The sequence below is a fragment of the Emys orbicularis genome, chromosome 1 (assembly GCF_028017835.1).
Source record: "Emys orbicularis isolate rEmyOrb1 chromosome 1, rEmyOrb1.hap1, whole genome shotgun sequence".
In the NCBI taxonomy this organism is placed as follows: domain Eukaryota; kingdom Metazoa; phylum Chordata; order Testudines; family Emydidae; genus Emys; species Emys orbicularis.
Genome location: NC_088683.1, coordinates 223,564,749 through 223,587,540, shown reverse-complemented (window position 1 = coordinate 223,587,540; position 22,792 = coordinate 223,564,749). Strand labels below are relative to the sequence as shown.

At 45.4% G+C, this 22,792-nt stretch overlaps 1 protein-coding gene across 1 annotated transcript in view; it reads left to right on the top strand.

The window, feature by feature from the left end:
• Nucleotides 1-22,792, top strand: part of POLA1 (DNA polymerase alpha 1, catalytic subunit) — a 329,016-nt gene that overhangs the window by 225,054 nt on the left and 81,170 nt on the right. The gene's annotated exons all lie outside the window — the stretch shown is intronic.

Below are 22,792 nucleotides of genomic sequence, written 5' to 3'. Positions count from 1 at the left end.
TCAACAGGGGTTGGGGGCTCCCCTTGGACAGAGAGTCATTTCCATTTGCTGAACCTAAATGAAGGCAAGCTCATCCGTTTATACCGATGGTTTTCAACCTTTATTCGTTTTCAGACTCTTAAAAAATTTCAAATGGATATGCAGACCTCTTTGGAAATCTTAGATATAATTTGTGGACCCCTACGTTGAAAACCACTGTTCTACGGTAACGACAACCTTTCGCGGACCTTTTAGACATAGTCCGTGGACCTCCAGGGGTCTGCAGACCACAGGTTGAAAACTGCTGGTTTATACCAAAAGCCCTTTTTTTAGCTTGGTCTACACTAAAAAGTTAAGACAACCCCGCTGTGTCACTCAGGGGTATAAAAAATCCACTCCCCGGAGCAACGTAGTTAGGCCAGTCGAACTCCCAGTGTAGACAGTGCTAGGTCGATGGAAGATGGATTACCTACCCCGACAGGAGACTCCCTCCCATCGGCATAAATTGTGTCTACACTGAAGCATTACAGCAGTACCTCTGTAGCATTTAAAGTGTAGACAAGCCTCTGGAAAACCCTGCCTGAACCATTATATGCAAACCACCCTGTGGGGTGGAACTTCTCTGGAGTTGTTTAGTCTCAGTGACTCTTTAATCATCCCCCACTGTTTTTTAGTTCCTGGAGAAACTGTGATCACCTTCCCCCAAGAAGTAGAACACAAGGATCCATAAACCATTCATAAATGTAATACAGTGGTCCCCAAAGCTACTGCATGGAGTTGCAATATCTGTCACAGGGTGATCCTCCTGGTTTTAGAGCCACTTAGCATCACCAGCTTGTCACAAAGTGGCCCTAAGATAGGGAAGAATCAGGACACCAATGTCTCTGGAGCCTTATAATGGGCTTTCTCTGGAGTGGTAGTGCTCTGTTTGCATGGGCTTACCTTTTCAGGCTTGCCTCTAGTGGCGTTATTGGCTAAATTTCCTTTTAATGAAGGAGAGCATAAGAACCCAGCTAATGGGTTCCATATAATCTGATCAGTTTTTACTAAAGGAAATAGTTTTGTAGTCAGGATATCTTAAATGTGAGCTTTGAAGAAATCCAAAGGTTAGAGCTCTCAAATGTAACCCTCAAACAGAATCCAAGGTGCTGCTGTGCTTATCACTAAAGAGATAACATCACTGATTTGTGCATTCTCCTTCGGCCTGCTGGTGATCCATATTTGGAAGTCTGGCTCCAGTTTTGCCAAGTGAACCTTCTGATCTGAAGAATGCCAAAACTAGACTCCCCTCTTCCTTAGATGTGATAACAGATCATATGCCGGGGTAGCAAATGTGCAGCAGTAGCCTGTAACATTTAAATGAGAAGGCAGAAAGCCTCTTTAGATATGTCTACACTGTGTCTGGGAGCGAGCCTCCCAGCCTGGATTCACAAACTTGTGTTGGGGGGGGCTAATGCTACCACACTGAAAATAGTTGTGTGTACAGTGCTTTGATGTTGCAGCTCGGGCTCTGAAGTCAACCTCTCCCCACCCCAAGATTCAGAGCCTGAGCTCCAGCCCGAGCCATAATGTCTGCACAGCTATTTTTAGCACACTCATGTGAGCCCCACTGATATAGGTCTGTGGACTCAGGGTTGGAGGTTCATTCCCAGATGCAGCGTAGACAGCACTTAATGTCCTGTTTCTTAGCATCCATGTTTCACATGCATATAGCAAGATGCTGAAGACAAGAGACTGCAGCAATTTCATTTTATGCTTTACCTGTGCTTCTCCGAATGTGGCTGAGGCTCAGTAGAGCAGGAGTCACAAGTCCAATTCCACTTCGGCTGTCTAAGGGTATGTCTACACTACGAGAGTAGTTCGATTTTACTTATATCGAATATGCGGAATCGATATTACAAAGTCGAACGTGTGTATTCACACTAAGGACAGTAATTTGACTTTGTGAGTCCACACTAACGGGGCAAGCGTCGACATTGGAAGCGGTGCACTGTGGGCAGCTATCCCACAGTTCCCGCAGTCCCCGCTGCCCATTGGAATTCTGGGTCGAGCCCCCAATGCCTGCTGGGGAAAAAAATGTGTCGAGGGTGGTTTTGGGTAACTGTCGTCATCCAACCGTCACTCCCGCCCTCCCTCCCTGAAAGCGCCGGCGGGCAATCAGTTCACGCACTTTTCTGGTGAGTAACAGGCGGACGCCACAGCACTGCGAGCATGGAGCCCGCTGCGACCATCGCTGCAGTTATGGCCGTTGTCAACACCTCGCACCTTATCATCCACCTTTTTCAGAGGCAGATGCTGAGAAATTGGGCGAGGAGGCTACGGCAGCGCGGTGAGGACATTAAGTCTGAGAGTGGCACAGACCTCTCGCAAAGCACGGGACCCCGCGCCGTGGACATCATGGTGGCAATGGGTCATGTTGATGCTGTGGAACGGCGATTCTGGGCCCGGGAAACAAGCACGGACTGGTGGGACCGCATAGTGCTGCAGGTCTGGGATGAATCACAGTGGCTGCGAAACTTTCGCATGCGTAAGGGAACTTTCCTTGAACTTTGTGAGTTGCTGTCCCCTGCCCTGAAGCGCAAGGACACCCGGATGCGAGCAGCCCTGAGTGTCCAGAAGCGAGTGGCCATAGCCCTCTGGAAGCTTGCAACGCCAGACAGCTACCGGTCAGTCGCGAACCACTTTGGAGTGGGCAAATCTACTGTGGGGGCTGCTGTGATCCAAGTTGCCAGGGCAATGAGAGACCTGGTGATATCAAGGGTAGTGACTCTGGGAAACGTGCAGGCCATGGTGGATGGCTTTGCTGCAATGGGATTCCCAAACTGCGGTGGGGCTATAGATGGAACTCACATCCCTATCCTGGGACCGGAGCACCAGGCCAGCCAGTACATTAACAGAAAGGGCTACTTTTCAATGGTGCTGCAAGCACTGGTGGACCATAGGGGACGTTTTACCAACATCAATGTCGGATGGCCGGGCAAGGTTCATGACGCTCGTGTTTTCAGGAACTCTGGTCTGTTTAGACGGCTGCAGGAAGGTATTTACTTCCCAGACCACAAAATAACTGTTGGGGATGTGGAGATGCCTATAGTGATCCTCGGGGACCCAGCCTACCCGCTAATGCCCTGGTTCATGAAGCCCTATACAGGCGCCCTGGACAGTGAAAAAGAACTCTTCAACTACCGGCTGAGCAAGTGCAGAATGGTGGTGGAGTGTGCTTTTGGACATCTCAAGGGGAGATGGAGAATCTTACTGACTCGCTCTGATCTCAGCGAAACCAATATCCCCATTGTTATTGCAGCTTGCTGTGTGCTCCACAATCTCTGTGAGAGCAAGGGGGAGACGTTTATGGCGGGGTGGGAGGTTGAGGCACATCGCCTGGCTGCTGATTACGCCCAGCCAGACAGCCGGGCGATTAGAAGAGCCCAGCGGGACGCGCTGTGCATCCGGGAGGCTTTGAAAGCTAGGTTCCGCAGTGAGCAGGGTAGCCTGTGACTATTAAGTTTGTTTAAAGAGAAGCTGAACCTGCCACCGTTTCTTTACCCAGTTAATGTTGACTATCCTCTCCAGTTACATACCCCCTTCACCCCGTTTCCCCCCTTCCAACACACCTTTAAAAATAAAATAAATGGAACTTTGTTCATTAACACCGTTTTCTTTATTAAGGGTTTCGTGGTAAAGGGTTGAAACTGGGACGCAGACTGTGGTGGGGAGCGGGTGTAGTGATGGAAAGGACGCTACTAAACTCGAGGAATGACAGGCTCTTGCTCCTAGAGTGGTCCGCAGTGGTGGACTGGTTGTTTCAACGGAGCCTGCCACCCCTCCTTTTCGGGACTCTGTGTGTGGGGGCTATGTGACTTTGTGGAGGGGGAGGGCAGTTACAGATCCCCTGCTGCGTGGCTCTGTCATCCAGGCTAAGGACCGCTGCATAGGATCTGTAAGCGCCCTCTCCCCCGCCACAAACTCGCATAGCCCCCCCACACGGAACATGAAAACCACCTCCCAGACTGACCAGGGTGCCTAGTGACTGCAATGTGTGTGTGACCTGCTGCTGAAACTGCCCCCGTGTCTGTACCCTGGTAAAGGTGACTGTCCTCTCCAATTCCCAACCCCCTTTCCCCCCTTCAGACACACTCTCCTCTAAAAGAACCTGACGGAAACAGTAATTAAAAGAAACGTATTTTTTTATTAACAACTGCACAGGTAGGGGATGACACTGGGACGGGGGCTTGGGTGAGGTGCTTTTGGACTGAAGGAAAGGACTTATCAAAACTTTGGGAATGAGAGCCGTCTGGTACTTGAGCAGTCTGCAGGGGTGGAGTGACTGTTTTCACGGCCCCTGCCGCCCCTCCTTCTTGGGACTTTGGGTGAGGGGGGGATGGGACTTTGTGGCGGGGGAGGGCGGTTAGAGAGAGACTGCAGCGGGGCTCTGTCCTCCTGCCTCCGGTCCTGCAGAACATCTACAAGGCGCCGGAGTGTGTCCGTTTGCTCCCTCATTAGTCCAAGCAGCGTTTGAGTCGCCTGCTGGTCTTCCTGCCGCTACCTGTCCTCCCGTTCGCTGTGTGATCGCTGGTATTGCGACATGCTCTCCCTCCACTGGGTCTGCTGTGCCGCCTCGGCTCGGGAGCAGCCCATAAGTTCGGAGAACATCTCGTCCCGTGTCCTTCTCTTATGGCGCCTAATCTGCGCCAGCCTCTGGGAGGGGGATGCCGGGGTAGGTCGGGAGACACTCGCAGCTGTGGGATGGGAAAAAGGGAGTGAATTCCTCACAAAGATACATTTTTGTGAACAATGAACATAGTCTTTCTCTGTGAACAAGACCATGCACAGCACCTATCACATGCGCACTCAGGACAAGGTCGAATTTTCGGCCTTCCCATTCACTGCCTGGGGTCTTGGAGTACAGATCACACAAGCGGGGCAGGACAGCGGAATTCGGGTAGCAAGCGGACATGGTAAGCCGAAGACTTTTGGCTGCTGAAAGCTCAATTTATAGCAGTGCCCTCCTTTCACGTTCCAAGCAATGCCCCTAACGTTGGCCAGTTCCTGCTGCCGGCAATCCGGACAGCATGAACTCTGCCCCTGTCCCACCCCCCTCGCAGCTGTCCCCGGGAAAGATCCCTGTATGCTGCCCCTGTCCCGCCTCCACCGCGTGGCTGTAAACCGCCGGTTACAGTTATGTAAAGGAACAGGCAATCAGTCCCACTACTAACATTCCCCTAATTCAAAGTCGGTCACCATGAGTGATATCACTCTGATGAAGATTTCGGAGACAGAGAAAGACCGCATGCTGCGTGAATGCCAGCAAAAACCAGGGCCGTATGCGGCCATGCTCTGCGAGGCACTGATCCCAGAGTACTTGCTGATAGCCTGGCGCGGAAAAGTTTCCTACCATGGAGGACGCAATAAGGCCGCTCTCCCCAGGAACCTGATGCAAAGGCTTTCAAATTACCTCCAGGAGGATTTCAGCTCTATCCCTGGACATATTGACCTAATTTTCCAGTAGCTGCACTGGCAAGGACTAAAAAGTAGAGCGCCTAGGGCAAACTAATCATGAGAAACCGGACATTTTGAGATACTTTTGCAGTCGTTGCACTGGCAAGGACTAAAAAGTTAAGCGCCTAGGGCAAAATAATCATGAAAAATCCATTGTTAATATTCCATTCCTGTTCTGTTCCAAATAAATGTTTACATGTTTAAAACACTTACCGACTGATCCTTCCCCTGATTCAGGGTCACGGTTAACGCCTTGGGAGGGTTGGTAGGGGATCTCCGTGAGGGTGATGAAGAGATCCTGGCTGTCGGGGAAATCAGCGTTGTAAGCGCTGTCGACTGCCTCGTCCTCCTCATCTCCTTCCTCATCTTCCCCGTCCGCGAACATCTCCGAGGAAGCGGCCGTCGACAATACCCCATCGTCAGAGTCCACGGTCAGTGGTGGGGTAGTGGTGGCGGCCGCACCTAGAATGCAATGCAGTGCCTCGTAGAAACGGCATGTCTGGGTCTGGGATCTGGAGCGTCCGTTTGCCGCTTTGGTCTTCTGGTAGCCTTGTCTCAGGTCCTTGATTTTCACGCGGCACTGCGTTGCATCCCGGCTGTATCCTCTCTCCGTCATGGCTTTGGAGATCTTCTCGTAGATCTTCGCATTCCGTTTTTTCGATCGCAGCTCCGAAAGCACGGACTCATCGCCCCACCCAGCAATCAGATCCAAGACTTCCCAATCAGTCCATGCTGGGGCCCTCTTTCTATTCTGCGATTGCATGGTCACCTCTGCTGGAGAGCTCTGCATCGTTGCCAGTGCTGCTGAGCTCGCCACGATGTCCAAACAGGAAGTGAGATTCAAACTGGCCAGACAGGAAAAGGAATTCAAATTTTCCCGGGGCATTTCCTGTGTGGCTGGTCAGAGCATCCGAGCTCGGACTGCTGTCCAGAGCGTCAACAGAGTGGTGCACTGTGGGATAGCTGCCGGAGCTATTAGCGTCGAATTCCATCCACACCTACCCAAATTCGACATGGCCATGTCGAATTTAGCACTACTCCCCTCGTCGGGGAGGAGTACAGAAATCGATTTAAAGAGACCTCTATGTCGAACTAAATACCTTCGTTGTGTGGACGGGTGCAGGGTTAATTCGATTTAACGCTGCTAAATTCGACATAATCTCCTAGTGTAGACCAGGCCTAAGTAATGTTTAGAATCCCCTGTAGCCATACTATCCAGGTATTTGAAGTGCCCAGTGCACTCCAGTCTGCCTCAGATTTGGGTAGGAATATCTTTGCTTTTTCAACAGATTGAGATGTCACTACTGTCTTTTTCTTTTCATGTGCTATCTTTAGACCTAACTTTTCCGCTTCCATTGCTAGACTTTTTGACAACTTTTGTACCTCTTCTTGCAACATCAGGTCAGTATCATTGGTGAAGCACAGATGACTAATTTTTTGTCCATTGATGGGTAGGACCTTGTATAGGTTTCCATCAGTGGCTCTTCTTAAAATTTCTTCAAGATAACAGTGGGGGGTCGGTGATCGCATGCTGCAACCGTCTCTGACACCTATCCTCAAGTCAAACCAACTAATTTGCTCATGCTCCACAAAAAATGAAACTGTCACATTTCCATAGTAATTTTATATCAGCCTTATTACATTTTCACCAGCTGTCATCAACTGCAGGATTGCCCAAAGTGGTTTGTGCCACATGCAGTTAAACACCTTAGCAAAATACATAAAGACATAAACCATCTTCCCATGTTCTCCAGCACTCTCTCGCATAGTACATGCAGATTGAATATTTGCTGCACTCTACCCCTTTGGGCTTCAACTTGGCTTGTTCTTCATCCATAAGGCAGATTTGGTCAACATAGTGTGAAGGGGTTATTCAAGTAATTGGGAGTACTTGACTAACAATGGACTTTGGGAGACGCCAATCCACATCTGAGCTTTCCTGGGAACGTTCAAACTAACATGTAAACAATAGCATCAGCCTGCAAAAAGCTGAATCATCCATAGACATGTGACTTGCCCAGGTGGCTAGAGACCCCATCTTGTGGCTGTGATGTTGCACAAGAGAGAGAATATAAAAGGCCCTGGAAACCCTTCCATTTTGTCTTCAGCTGGCTCAAAAGATAGCCTCTCCACCCCAAAGAGATGCCTGAAAGAAACTGGAACAAAGGACAGTAACTACGGGGGTGTGATTGATTGCTGGACCCAGACTAGGAAGGAGTCTAGTCTGTGAAAGAAGCTTATTGGAACATCTCTGAGTGTGAGATTTACCTGCATTTAGTTTCCTACGGTATTAGGCTTAGACTTGTGTGATTTTGTTTTATTTTGCTTGGTAATTTACTTTGTTCTGTCTATTACTTGGAACCACTTAAATCCTACTTTTTATATTTAATAAAATCTCGTATTACTTATTAATTAACCAGAGCAAGTAATTAATACCTGGGGGAGCAAACAGCTGTGCATATCTCTCTATCAGTGTTATAGAGGGCGAACAATTTATGAGTTTACCCTGTATACGTTTTATACAGAGTAAAACAGATTTATTTGGAGTTTGGATCCCATTGGGAACTGGGTATCTGGGTGTTGGAGACAGGAGCACTTCTTAAGCTGTTTTCAGTTAAGCCTGCAGCTTTTGGGGGATGTGGTTCAGACCTGGGTCTGTGTTTGCACCAGGCTAGCGTGTCTGGCTCAACAAGAAAGGGTACTGAAGTCCCAAGCTGCCAGGGAAAACGGGCTCAGAGGTAGTCTCAGCACATCAGGTGGCAGTCCCAAGGGGGGTCTCTGTGATCCAACCCATCACACCTGGACTACAGAGTCTCCGTCTCTCTCTCTCTCTCTCTCTCTCTCCCTATAGTGACTGTTCCACTATAGATAAATACTTAAATAGTCATTGGGACAGAGAGAGAATGACTCTGTAATCCAGTGATGAAGGCACCCAAATTCACAGGCTCTTCCCTATTTTAAGAAAAATCAGATAAGAGAGTGGCACACAGGGCATCCAAACTGAAGTAGTTCCTGTCATCTCCACAAAGTACCTCGAAAAGGGACTACAAGCCCAACTACGTGCACAAATTTTCCTTTCGTCTATCCTCATCACGGAAGTATGAAAGGAAAGCAGACAGGTACGTCAGAGGAAAACCCTGCAACTGTGGATCAGGAAGTAAAGCCAGAGGTAGCTGCAATAGCTCTAGGAGCTCACTATGAAAGACTGTGCCTCCTACCCAATTTGAATCTAGGAAGCAGAATATCCCACTTCTTTGAAGAATGGTCTTTTGACCACAGACACCTAACTTGTTTTAAGACTGAGCTTGATAAGTTTATGGAGCGGATGGTATAATGAGATTGCCTACAGTGGCATATGACCTATCTGTAAATATCTCCAAAGTCTGGTGATGGGACACTAGCTGGGGAGGCCTCAGGTGTGTGGCTGGTGGGCATTCCCCACATGCTCAGGGTCTAACTGATCACCATAATTGGGGGGGGGGGCGATTTTCTCCCTGGTCTCCCTGGCAGAGACCCTGGGGATTGCCTTCTTCTGCAGCTTGAGGCACGGGTCACTCGCTGGTTTGATCTAGAGTAAATGGTGGAGTCTTTCTTCCTTGATTAGTTTAAATCAAGGATTTCAGTAACTCAGCCAGAGGTTATGGGCCTACCTCCTGAGGGGATGGGTGAGGTTCTGTGGTCTGCAATGAGCAGGAGGTCAGACTGGATGATCATGATGGTCCCTTTTGGCCTTAAAGTCTATGAGTCTATATGGGTGAGAGAGGTTGTGTATTTCACTAGCTAAGAGCCCCACACTGTCCCTACATCCAGTCACCTATCTGGAGTAGTAAGAATGAGAGCTCTCTCTTTCTGGCTACAAGAGCAATAGAATTGGTTCTTTCAGAAGGAAGGTTCTTCTGGATAATGAAAAATATGGAGTGTGTAGCCTGAAGTGCTGGAGAAGAAGAGGTTTAGAGCATCTTGGACTTTGAACAGCTCAACAAATGGATGAAGAAAACAAGATTTTGTACAGACTCCATAGCCTTGGCAGTAACAACGCTATCCAAAGGGATTTTGTTACCTCATTGGACTTAGCAGATGCTTTTCATCAGCTCCCAGAGTCTTTGCCAGATGCTAGTGGTGGTCATAGCCAGTCTCAGAGCCCTAACCTGTATTTCTTCCTAAACTACATTTTTTTATCAGAGCCCTGACCAAAGAAGCAGCTCACAGCACCACAGTTCCAGCATTAGAGTTGGTTCAAGCACATGAGTTTGTGATAAACAGTAGGAAGAGCTCTTTTATCCCTTCCCTTCCACAAAGAAACACATCTGTGGCCAAGGTTTTCCCCTTACTGGACAGAACCTGATATTCATGCTTGGAAGGAATCCAAGATTGTTCATCTCTCAGTGTCTGAAGCTACTAGGCCTTCTGGTTTCATGTATAACAATTATACCATGCACAAGATTCCATATTAGGCATCTCCAGAAGGTGTGGAACTACTCACTGGAATGCGTGATAGATCAGTGCTGGTTCCATACTACATGCTGGAATCTCTCAGTTGGTGGACAATCCCAGGGAGTGTCTGCAGGGATCTTCCTATCTGTCCTCCAGGCCCTCGGGTACTCCTTACAGATGCCAGCTTAATGGGGGTGGGGAGCACATCTGGGACACAGTACACCTCATGGCACATGGAACTCCATAGACTGGAATGAGAGCATCAACCTCTTGAAGCTAAAAGTGGTGAAACTAGCCTTCATTTCACCACCTCATCCAGTCAGACAGTACCACAGAGGCATACCTCACCAACCAAGGGGGAATTTGAAGCTCAACTCTACACTTGGCAGCGATGGAAATAATGGAATGGGCTGAAGAGAATCTGGCTTCTGTAAGAACGATTCACATGAAGGGAGAAATAGACATGAAGGCAGATTGGCCCAACAGACATACAGTCAACAACTCAGAATGGTGACTAGTTCCAGCTGTCTATCTGTTTGCCAGTCACAAGAACAAAAAGTTACCAAAGTACTTCTTCAAGGAAGCAGATCCCAGGTCACTTGGCTGAAGGGCTTGCTTTCACATTCCCACCACTTCCACCTTCTAGAGGAGGTGATTCAGAAGATAAGGCGAGAGGTAGCAAAGGTGATATATAGTTCTAGCTCTACACTGGCCACCGAGACCATCTTTTTTTGTACCCGGTAGACTTGACGTTGGAACCCCCACAGCATCTACCAGAGTCTGAACATCTTTCACCAAGGTCCTGTTCTCCAGGCCATCTCCAACTGACAGCATGACTATTGAGAGGGAGCTGTTAATTGCTTTGAATTATCCTCCAAAGTGAGTGGGATTCTACTGGCCTCCAGATGCTTTTCAATGCTAAAGACCACCTCCTCCGTCTGGTCATGGTTTAGCTCATAATGTCAAGAAAGCAGAAACCTCAAGGATCCTGGTATTCCAGCAATTCTGGATTTTCTTCAAGATGGTATGGACAAGGGTCTTCTGCCCAACATCATAGCATTTCAGGTGTCAGCCATGATGTGCTGTCACATGAGTAGTGTCTTGCGTGCAGAATCCTCAAGCTCTTTAGTCAAAAATCCTCAAGTCTCAAGATTTCTCAGAGACGTGGTCAGAACAATCGTTCCTAAGTGGGATCTGCCATTGGTTGTAAAAGCTCTAACCACCCACTCTTTGAACCGCTAACAGTGGTCACACCACTCTATTTTCTCTATCAAAACACCTGCTTGATCGCTATCGTATCTGCTGGATGAGACTCGGAGTTAGCAGCTCTATCCACGTGCGAACTATATTGTGTGTACCACAATGACAACATAAGTGGTTTTAAGAAATCCAGAGCCTCTTGCCAAACGTGATTCCTTTTTCCATATGTCACAGTAAGTGATACTCCCATCATTCTGTCCAAATCCTGTGCCTTACTGAAGTCTGTGGCATAATGTGGATATATAGAGAGCACTAAAGATCTAGCTTAGTTTACAAGAAGATTAGGCTCCTTGTTCATGTTCTTTCCCCCAAAGTGCCAAGGTCTCTGGGCATATGAAGTATCCTTGGACAGATGATTAAGTTATGCATTGTGGAGGTATACAAGCCATCAGGTGAATGTATTCCTTAAGAAATGGAATCAAAACACACACTACGAGAACTTTGGTGACTCTAAACAGAAAGAGCTTGTGCTTCAACTGTCAGGAAGTCTACAGAGCAGCAATGTATCTTCTATCAACACCTTTAGTAAACATTATAAGGTGAATTTTCTGTCCTGCTAAGGCCTCCTTAGAAAAGAAAGTGCTGCATGCGATGAGCTATGGTAAATAACTTACCATTCATGCATTTAGTTTCAAGGGTATACCTCTCTTTTTCAGTATGTTTGTTTATCCCTCCCTGCTTACTATTCATTGCTCACTACTTCCCATACATCAGAGAATTGTGGGAGACATTAGGCTGCAGAATGAGAAATTTCTTACCCAATAATTTCCTTTCTGCTAGCAGTGTCTCCCGTGATTCTACAATCCATGGTGTGGCTTCATTAGCCAACAGACCCCATTTAATTTTAAGTCTGTAGTTTTGTGTGCTAGTTAGCCTACTGTACACAGTTCACTGATTAGCAACAATAACTTCAATGCCAATCATCTTATAAGAATTTTTACAAGCCAGAGAATGTTGTGACATGTTGCAAGCAGAACTGCAGAGAGGAGAACAGCTCTGTTATGGGACATGTTGCAAGCAGACAGGAAGTTATCGGGTAAGAAATTTTCCATTCTGGGACTAACTTCTTCTCCCAGTCTGCCCTCCTTCCTTCCAGATAAATTCTTTAAGGACAATTACAGCTGTGCTCTCTGCTCCTGTATTGGACTTGTTATGCATAGTAGTGCCATCTAAGGTTGCTAGCTAAACTAATTCTATTGCCAATAAGATTGTGTTTTATACAGCTTCAGAAATAGTCTTTGTGTGGACAGACAAAAGGAGCATGGTGAAGCTCTGGAGCCCCAGCTCATGTCTGAAGTGTGTCCAGTGTCTGATGAGAAAGGGGGCAAAGTACATTGGGCTGGGTAGGAGGAAAGGTTGGGCCCAGAAAGGAAAATTTTAGTCATCTGAACGAGTTTATCAATCTTTAAATGTATGACTTTTTTCCCTACAACACATTTTCTGAAATTTTTCTCCACTCTAGTTTTCAATGTTCCAAACAGTGCATCCTCTGTGACGTCCTATGTGCTTTGATCATCCTCAGTAATTCCTTTTCCTCATGTTTACACCCTTTAACTGTGTAATTATTATGTTGTTACTCCTTCCTTATTCATCACTTAAACTATACATATTTAGTTTCTTTAAACTTAAATGTATACATGTATTATTCAGTATCTTTAGTCCCTGACAATATTTTTTCTTTTCTCTCCCTTTTGTCAGTTTTTATCTTTCCAATTAATGAGGTGCCCAGAATTAAATGCAATACACCAGATTCATATATGTTTGAATACATCATACATGTATAGATAGCAAGTATATTTCCTTTTTTGTGCTGTTGCCTTTCAGATGCTTTTCTAACTTCCTGTCCATTATCATCTCTGTCTTTTTCAGCATTATCTTCCTTCCACCTATTGAATATCTGCATTTTGGATTTTTTGTGTAGCACTATTAGTTTTACACATTTGCTGGAGCTAGCTGGAAATTTTCTGTTGGAATGATTTTTTGACAGAAGATGCACTTTTTCCACAAAATCTAAATTACACAGAAAATTTTCAGTTTTTCTTCGAAATTTTTAACAGATCTGTGGCTCCCCGATTCCATGGCAACCCACAAGGTTGAGTGATGGGGAGCCCAGGCTTCCAAGCTCCACAGCTCTGGAGCAGCCTCTAGGTGGGCTCCTGCAAAGCTGGGGTTCCAGGCTCCCTGGCTCTGCTGTAGTCCGCCAGGGATCCTGTGTAGCAATATTTAATTTCAGAAACACTTATGTGGTTCCACTGTGGGAATGTTTTGTTATTTCCAAGACAAAATATTGCAGAATATCCATACTATGAAGGGAAAAAATTGAGTTTGGGGGTTTCCATCCTGAATCAGACCCAAAAAATTCCAAAAACTAGAAATTGATGGTAAAATTGAAATTCTGTTTCCCAGGCAACTCTAACATTTACCTTTTTACTTGGAAGTTCCCTGCTTGGAGTATCATGGAGCTGCTGATATACAGTAGTTCCCCCTCTTGCATATGCATGCCCAGCAGTAGATGGAGCTACCAGGCTGTAGAATATACTTGTTTTCTTGCAACTGACTGCCTGAGCATTTGTCTTGTCTTTTGTTTTCTCTGTGGTTTTTGGTTTTGAGATTTGACCATTTTTTGTTCTTGTGGAAGTTAGGTGCTGTCAAAATTTCTTAATGTGTTCATGCAGTAAGCAAAACAAACTTTTTGTATTTAAACAAAATCCAAGAATGTTTCAATAATAACTCAGTTTGCTCACTATTAATATGTAGAATGAGGACCCATTTCTTATTAGACAAGGCCTCAAAAAAAGTCTTATAGTTTGGCTTATCATAGGATACATTGCATAACATCTGACTATTTTATGCCATACATAAGTATCACTGGCTGAGTTAATATCAACCTAAGTAATTGCTAAAATGAAGCCTATCTGAAGCATACCATTGAGCACATTACAAGATATCCAAAGTGTTGCTGTATTAGAGAATAATCATCATGCTCAGCTAGTTAAGATAGCAAGTTTACAATAGGATAATATTTATAATGCTTGTCTAACTGCAGTATGCAAAAAGCAAGACTATCAACAACTCTATCTTAAGAAGAGAAAGCAGTACTTTTCACTTGCAATTCTTTTCTCCGTTAGCTATACTTAGTGGACACAGTATAATTCAGGTATTTTCTTTTACATCACACATTTTCTCCAATCTCCTTGTCTTACATTTCTCACACTTAGTTGGGCATTTGAATCAAGAATTGTTAGAATCACTAGACTTGTCAACGTTGTTATCATGGTAGTCAGTGGTGAAGACACCAAGCAAATTCAAAACTGAGGGTTTCCTGCCATAATTTTATTTGCTATTCACAAATTAATTTAAAGACTTAACAATAGCTGCTGGGAAATGAAGGACTGGTTTTGTTTGGTCAGCAAAGACAATGGGCATGAGTCAAGGGTTAACAATAATGCATTTGAATAAATTGAAACTAAACAGAGTGCATATGTTGAATTTGATTGCAACATGAATGTACTTGGGAAAGTTTTTTGTTTAAAGCAAATCAAGACCAGAGCTTAATTATCAAAGCAAAACAAGAGACATAAAGAGCTACATGCTTTTAATATTGCTTTTTTCAAAAATAGCTCCCTTCACACATTTATCTACATGTTTAATTTCCATGCATAATAGCACTAGTTATTGTTGTCATTTGTAAAGAGAGATTAACAGATAGTAAGTACAAACAAACGCAAATAAGTACTGAATAGCGAGGTGACAAAGAAGAAAAGACCTCTTTAATGTTAATTATAACTGGTAGGAAGTCTAGACAAATTACATTATCTGTTTTCTATATGAATTGAAGGGACATTTAGTCAGTATCTGTGTCGGAGATACAGTTGGGTATTTGCTTTAAATGCAGGTGACTTGACAACTTAGCACTTCCCCAGTTTTTAACATACCTCAGTGAACTATGGAATTGTAATTTATCTAGAAAAATAAGTTTCAGCTACGTATGTCAATAACTAGACATTTCTTAATAATTAGAAGCAAAAGAAGAATATTAATGAGTTGTAGAATGTTGACGTTTTTGTTGTTGTCTTAAAATATGGTGATTGTTTTCAGTTTGGTTGTCAGTCTGTTGATTCTTGTTTTCCTTAAATGCATTGTGTGACCAGTAACGTTCATAGTTCTTTCTTAAGCAGTGAATAAAAAGAAGTAGTTACATAAAGAAATTTGCTTCAAGTGTAATTACTACATGATAGGTTTGGTGGCCCTTTTTATGTACTTCTTAGTGAAATAATATAAACAGTTCCTTACAAATGAATCATTTTTATGTGGCTCTTCAAATCCTTGATCATTGGCCCTAAATGCCAACAGTTGGCAGAAAGCAAGCAAAAGAGGTGGGAGATTGTCACATTCCAGGGTGCAGTCCAGACCAATGAGGAGTTGTCACTGCCTGCCCTTCAACCTTGGGTGTTTCACAATGCTTTGCTGCTGTAGCTCTCAGCCTGGGCTGCTCCCAAACAGCATACAGGTCACACCCTGATTGTCTATGTATAGCTACAGCCCTGGTCCAGCAACTCTGACCCCAGTAGCCAATCAGCAATACCCCAGCTACACTCTGGCTTTCAGCAGCCTTGGTTACTATCTACAGGGTGACCCCAGCACACTCCCAGTCCCAAATTTTCCCTCAAAATGTGTGTTCTTCACTGTCCAGCCCTCTTCTGGACAGTTCAGATATTAGAGGTCCATTTCCCCTGTAAAGGGTCAATATTCAATAGTTTGCTATTTTTACTGGAGTTATCAAACAGTTCAGTGTAAACACAACAGTGGATTAGTTTTGATTAAAAATAAAGCAAATTTATTTAACTACAAAAAGAGATTTAAAGTGAGTACAAGGCATTAAAGACAGAAATGCTTACAAGAAAATAAAGAGAGAATGCTTTCTAGTAACTAAAACTTAACAAACTAGACTTGGTTCAAGGTCAAATCCTTACCACATGTTCCCAGCAACAGGACTGACCAAATCAGGGGTGGGCAAACTTTTTGGCCTGAGGGCCACATCGGGTTTCCAAAATTGTATGGAGGGCCGGTTAGCGGAGGCTGTGCCACCCCAAACAGCCAGGCATGGCCCGGCCCCGCCCCCTATGTGACCCCTCCTGCTTCTCGCCCCCTGACGGCCGCCCCGGGACTCCTGCCCCATCCAACCACCCCTTCTCCCTGACAACCCCCGGAACCCCTGCCCCTGACTGCCCCCTGCCGCCCCATCCAACCCCTCCTCTCATTCCTGACTGCCCCCTGGGGACCCCTGCCCCATCCAACCACCCCTTCTCCCTGACCGCCCCCGGAACCCCTGCCCCTGACTGCCCCCTGTCACCCCCTCCACCCCCTCCTCTCATTCCTGACTGCCCTCTGGGGACCCCTGCCCCACCCAACCACCCCTTCTCCCTGCCCCCATTCAACCCCCCTGTTCCCTGCCCTCTGACTGCCCCGACCCCTATCCACACCCCCTCCCCCTGTCCACCACCCCGAACTCCCCTGCCCTCTATCCAACCCCACAGTCCCTGCCCCCTTACCACACTTCCTGGTAGCTGGCAGCGCTACAGCTGCGCCGCCCAGAGCACCAGGACAGGCAGTTGTGCCGCCTGGCTTGAGCCACCGCGCAGCACAGAGCACCGGATCAGGATGCGGCTCTGCAGCTGCACTGCCCCAGGAGCTCGCAGCCCCGCCGCCCAGAGCATTGTCCAGCAAGCCATTGAGGATCTGCTCTTCAATGGCCAAATGCTGTTCTCTGACAAGACTGACTAGATACTCCACTGCTTCAAGGTCTCTAGGCTACCATGTGGTCCTTGAAGATAGGCTAGCCTGCTTTCACAATGCGTGGGGCTTGACACTGACAGCTAGGTCCTAAGCACTGTCAGATCAGGTTAGGCCAGCTAGTTCCTCTCCACATCTCCTCTCCATCCTCTCTCCCCATCTCTCTTCAGGGACCCATCTCACAAGATACTGCTCCTTAAGCAGGTCTGCCCTCTACTTTGGGAGTGATGGACGAGTTTCCGCTGGAACACTATCATCATGGCTTCTACTCCTGGGACTTTCTGGTACCAAATCAAAGGGGAGGGGTAAGTCCCATCCTCGACTTTTGCGACCTCAACAAATATATCAGGTACATGACGTTCCGAATGGTCATTCCATTTACTATTCTCCCTGTTGCATCTCAGAACAACTGGCTTGCTGCTCTGGACCTTCAGGACACCTACTTTCATGCGGCGATTTTGCCAAACCATAGAAAGTTCCTTTGTTTCGTCGTCATGGAACACCACTTTCTGCACAGAGTACTTCTATTCTGCCACTCTTCTGCCTCCGAGTTTTTATCAAATGCATGGTCGTTATTACAGCATACCTCTGGAAGAAGAAAATTCATATCTTCCCATATTTGAACGACTGGTTACTGAGGGGTAGATCCAGAGAGGAAGTTCTTGCTCATGTTGGAACCACACTGCACTTACTCGACCATCTGGTCTCATCCTAAACACCAGAAAGTCAACCTTGGCTCCCACTCAGAAAATCTAGTTCATTGGGACCTTGTTAGATTCCACTACGTCGAAAGCATTTCTGCCGACTTCCCGTTTTCAGACAGTTTGCCACCTGTGCCTCAGTCTGCAGTTTCAGCCTTCCACAATAGTTTGGACAAGTCTCCAGCTCTTGGGCCAGATGGCCACTTGCACGTAGGTGGTCCAGTTTGCAAGGTTGCATCTTCGCCCCCTTTATATGTGGCTCAGGACTGTTTACTGTCCCACTCTTCACCCTTTAGATAGACTGATTCATCATCCTCCACTGGTCCTGGACTCCTTGCAGTGGTGGATGAATCCAGAGAACATTTGCCAAGGCATTCCCTTTGTCTGGCCCTTGCCAACCATGTTGGTTGTTACCGAGACCTCCTTGGTAGGTTATGGGGAACACCTGGGAGTCTCTGAAAATACAGGGGCTGTGGTCGGAGCAAGAGGTCTCACTCTAAATCAACATTCTGGAGCTTCAGGCCACCTACAATGCATGCCATACTTCTCAGGACCACATCAGAGACTCCGTAGTTCACATACTTACCGACAATTTTGCTGTGATGTACTATGTGAACAAACAAGAAGGAGCACACTCCAGGTTGCTTTGTCTAGAAGCGATCTGGCTGTGACAGTTCTGCATTGAGGAAAACATTACTCTGATAGCCATTCACTTGCCCGAGGTTCAGAATCATCTCACGTACCATCGTATCAGGTATTTTTCCTGAGTCATGAGTGGTCTCTGAGGACAAATGTACTCTGGGTCATCTTCACAGTTTGGGGCGTCCCAGCAATAAACCTGTTTGCTACAAGGGATAACAGGAAATGTCTGTTCTGCTTTTGAGGGGGCCTCAGTCCAATGCTTTCCACCTCAGCTGGCAGTCAGCTGTTCTGTATGCCATTCCCCCAATCATGCCTCAGGTCATCCTCAAGCTCAAGGTGGATTGGGCCAAGCTCATTATCATTGCCCCTGCGTGGCTGAGGCAGAGCCGGTTCTCCTACCTTCATGCACTGTCTGTTCAGCATCCCAAACCACTTCCTTACCATCCTAACTTACTCAGAACCAAGGCCGCTCCTTACGTCCTATCTTCAGCTCCCTGCATGTCGTGGCATGGCTGCTGCATGGCTGAATAAAGAGGAAGAGCGGTGTTTGGATGCTGTCCAGCAAGTCCTCCTTAACAATAGAAATCTCTCCACCAGGATGGCCTATTCAGTGAAATGGAAGAGATTTTTGGTGTGGTCATTAGTTGCGGAATACAAACATTGCTGGTCTCTATTCAGGACATTTTGAAGTACTTGCTGCGCCTTCAATCGCTGGGGCTTGCGTTTAGTTCATTGAAACTGCATCTGGCAGCAATATTGGCATTTCATCCCCCCCATTCAGGAAAGATCCGTCTTCTCCAATGCCATGCCATCATATGCAGATTGCATGAAGGGTCAAGAGGTCTCTTTGCAGACAGTCTCCAAATGCATATGAAATAGCTTTGGCTCTGCCTCCTCAGCGGGTGAGAGTTCATTCTATGAGGGCACAAGCAGCATCCATAGCATTTCTCAGAGACCTTTCTGTATTGCACATTTGCACGGCTGCTACATGGTCATTGATGCATACATTCATGAACCATTACGCCATAACTGCTTCTTCCAGGGGGATGCAAGGTGAAACGGTCCTGCAGTCTTTGTTTAGGTAGACTCCAAGCCTTGCCTCCTAGGGGCGGAGGGGACGGCTTGTAAGTCACCTAGGTGGAATATACAGCTGCAGCTACTTGAAGAAGAAACAGTTACTTACTGTAACTGGTACTTTGGAGATGTGATGCAGATGTGTATTCCACGACCCACCCTCTGTCCTCTGTGCATCGGAGTCTCATTTCTGGGCATTTTGGGGTGAAGGAACTGAGAGAGGGTCAGGGCAGAGCTGCCTCATGTAGCCAAGTGAGGAGCTACAGCCATGAGGTGTGAACGCCACCCCTCTACGGGTACTGCTACATCAATTTCTCCAGCTCCGGTGCACTGGGCACGCACACATCTAAGTGGAGTACAGGTCTGCATCACGTCTTGAAGAACCACAGTTACATTAAGTAACCGTTTCTTCCTTTGTTGAGGATAGACTTGTTTAACAACTTGTGCCTTGTCACAGCTGTGTGGGTTTGAACATGTGCTAACAAACATCATACAGGGGGTATTCCTAACTTTACATATAATGTTGCCACGTATGTTTCATCATGATATTATTGACCAGTAAGTTATTAGCTTTCAAATGATATCTCACAAGGCATATGTTGTACTCTCTCTCTCTGGACCAAGTAATATTTAAGTATTTATACAAAGTGGAAAAACTTCAACAGGAGAGATTGAAAGAGTTCCCCTCCCCACCCAGAATAGCCCGGTGATTAGGACACTTACCTGGGATGTGGGATACTTGGTTTGAAGTCCCTGTTACAGAGTGGGAAAATTAACCTGAGTCTCCTAAAATGCTGAGCCCTGGCACCTCTAAGATTGGCAGTTCATAGCCCCAGCACATCTGGGCTTGCTGCAGTTATTAAAGTAAAAAATTGCTTGAGTCCCGGCATCTCTTTTATTACAAATTAAACACCAGTCTTTTGCATACCAGGTGAGTGCCTTAACCAGTGGGTTATTAGGTACAAAGGGATACCACCTCCTCCTCTTTTCTGAATGGCACCTAAATCTCCTCGTGAATCTAGCCTGGAAAAAAAAAATTGGCTGAAACTATTTGACGAATTTGGGTCAAAATCATGAATAGTTTAGAGTTGACTGAAACTGCATTCTTTTCAAATACACTATTCAGGGGGAAAAAATGTGCCCAGTCTTAGTGAGACCTTTCCTCATTAGATAAATGTATGACAATCTGTCCCTTGCATTGGTGTCTTCCTAATCTGGTAGTTATTGTTTTAAGGCCTGAAGCATGAGGTTTAATATCCCTTCCATAATTTTTGTTTTTATCTATTATGATAACTCTGGGTATAAATACCCACTCTTTTAAATCTTAAATTCTTTGTCTGATTGACTTCCTGTAGTAATGAGTTCCATGGTTCAATCACTTGTGTTAAAAAGTGTTTCTTTTTTTGTATTGTTTTTTTTTTTACGTTCTCATCTTTTAATTTCATTGGATGTTCCCTTGTTTTTGTGTTATGAGACAGGGTGAATAGAAGTTCCCAATCTACCATCTCTGTCTATACCATGACAGGACTAGAAGGGATCTCCCGGGTCACTGAGTCCAGTCCCCTGCTATCATAGGCAATACCTCTTATAATTATGTTCATAAACTTGCAACTATCCATCTTAAAACTAGTTAGTTTGTTTGTTCCCACAACTCCTGTTGGAAGGCTGTTCCAGAACCTCGCTCCTCTGATGGTTAGAAAACTTCTAATTTACAGCCTACATTTATTCATGGCTAGTTTATACCCTTTTGTTCTTGTGCCAATGTTTTCCTTTAGCTTAAATAACTCTTCTCCCTCTCTGGTATCTACCCCCTCCCTTGTGTATTTATAGGGAGTAATCATATTCGTTTATCTTTCAAGTGTGAAGAAAATCAGTCCAGTAGTTTTTAAATGAAGAGTGCTTAAATTTGGCATTTTCACACATGTGGTTTAAAAAATTTTGGATTTTGGCTGCCCCCAAGTCAGTTAAATATGAGTCATTTATAGATGTGCTGCAATTTAGTAGCACTTTTTACTTTTTTTTTTTTTTTTTTTTTTTTTTTTTTTTAATCTGAGTACATGTGTGGAGATTTATATGTAAAACTGGAGCTGAGAACTAAGGGCCTGAACCAAACTTGTTCAAGTCAATAGAGTCACCATTGACTTCAATGGGCTTTGGATCAGGCCTGAACTCCGGAACTTCCAAAAGTTAAGGCTTCAACTGAAGCATTAACATAGCCTGTATTGTTCGATGTAGCTTAAGAATCCTAAGAACTAGTTAATAGCTGTTTACATTTAACCATGAAAATGGCACTAAAAAAGGACTACATAGGTGTATAGCTAACCCTGAAGGAGATACCTTAACTCTTGGAATTCCCAGACCTTTGAACATTTAATTTTATATTAATACTAATTTTATATTTAACTAATTGCATTTTCTAAAAGTTAAACCCACTGAGCAAGTGTTATAAACCAGAAATGTTCAAAAAGAGTTTTCTCTGTCATTGTGTGTCTGAATAGTCTCTTATTTTTCTGCCCTCTTTATGGTTATTGTGTATACTACAAATTCTGCATAGAAATTCGGCAGTGTTGTGGAATTTGCCTCTAGCATGATGTTCTTCAGAAAAACCTTCCCTGTCCTGCGTGGAGGTGCATAAAATCCTCCCTTGAGAGCACAGGTAGTGCATTAATAGATGCTGTGCTTGTACTGCCTGGACATAAACAGGGAGCATTGCACTAGCCTCAGGAGTGCTTCCACTCTTCACTCTTCTGCTTACCTCTGTGTTCTTGAGAGAGAGATTCTGCACACTTTGCCTGGGCCGTGTCAGAACAAGCAGGGCCAGATTTTTTTTGCTCAGCCAGACAGATTAGGGAATGCTTTGTAATCATGTCTATCAGTGTTGGATTTGCTGGGTCCTCCTATGGAAGAGTCACTGCTTATCACTAGGAAATCCACCAAAATAGATCCATATTGTAATCCCTTAGTTCCCCCTAAAACTCAAGCAAGCAAATTATGTCAGTACCCCGTGAAGCAATACTGAACGGGTGTGGGAGGGAGATGTAAAATAAGAGTCATGAATGAGACAATTAGCAGGACCTCTGTGGGGTCTATATGGCAATTTCTTAAGATTAATATGGATATAGATAGGTTATGCTTGCTAGAAGCCAGCAAATGAAAAGAAACTTGAATGTTTCGCCAGTCTGTCATGCTGCCCCAGAATTGTCCTGCTACTACATTAGTGTTGCTTCGCTGCACAGTTGTGGAAGAGGAAAGTAGATGCAGAATACACACCTCGGGTTATGCATCTGTTAAGCATAGAATGCAGTATGTTGTGGCAGTAGGGGAAGTGTGTTGTATAGTGAGTAGACCAAGGAATTTGAGGTCAGGACTGCTTGGTTCTTTTCTTGGCACTACCACTTACTAGCTTACCTTGG